The following is a 937-nucleotide window of genomic DNA, read 5'->3' as shown; positions in this document are numbered from 1 at the left end:
TTCTCTCTTTCCTTATCTAGTGTCGATAGAACAAGAAGTTTTTGTTATGATATGCTTTCCAGTTTGAATCCCTTTCTAACACTAAGCCTCTTTTCAGAAATGCAGGAAAAGAAATTTGAAGGAATAGGAACTGTCAGCCCCCAGCATGAGCTGTAGAGCGTTGGCTGCAGACCGTGAGTTCTGCCTCTGTTTTTTCTCAGCCATGTTTTTCTCTCTCAGGTTTAGTTCTCCTAACATTGGAAAGCCAATTCTTTTTCACATTGGCTTGTGTGAAAAATAGTACGATAGGATGTTTCACCAGAGTCTGCCAGGGCATCGAGAGAAAGCTAATGTTAAAAAAGAGGAAGAAGAGGAGGGAGAAGGTTTTTGCATGCAGTGAGAACGTGTTGTTAAAGGAGAGGTTGGTCACTGAAAGTCCAGAGATATGCACGGCCTTTGAACACTTAACTTTTCCTGTGAAAACATTTTTTCCCCTTAAAAGGAAGATGTAGGTCCTGCCACTGGGAGTGACTGTTTAGAAAGTCAGTTGGGAGGAATGTACATCAGCTGAACTGAGTCAGGCTGTTTGTGTTAACAGCTCGGACAGAACGGCCCTTGGTGTTCCTGCCACAGGCTCTGCAGGAGAGCTGCTTCAAGTGGGGCTATCAGAGTCCGGGCAGAGTGGTCCAGCTGTGTTAACTGGTTTTTAAACTCTTTGCTGTTGAAGAGAGTTCAACAGTTACTGTTGGATTCAGAGAGGGTGGAGTGTGTTTGTGAAGCCAGCTTGAAGAAGTGACTGCCTTGCAGTCCTGTAAAACAACCAGCAGAGCTGTGACATAGGCGAGGGTGGCCGCACGCCGGAGACAAACCAGCATCGTATTAAGGGCATCTGGTAGTTATAAAGCGGGACTTTGTTCTGCTGGTCACTGTCAGAGCCAGTCATCCATTCCTGTTTCAC

The sequence above is a fragment of the Buceros rhinoceros genome, unplaced genomic scaffold (genome assembly GCF_000710305.1).
Source record: "Buceros rhinoceros silvestris isolate BGI_N320 unplaced genomic scaffold, ASM71030v1 scaffold4938, whole genome shotgun sequence".
NCBI lineage: Eukaryota > Metazoa > Chordata > Aves > Bucerotiformes > Bucerotidae > Buceros > Buceros rhinoceros.
The sequence above is the reverse complement of the archived record's forward strand: the minus strand, read 5'-3'. Positions refer to the sequence as shown.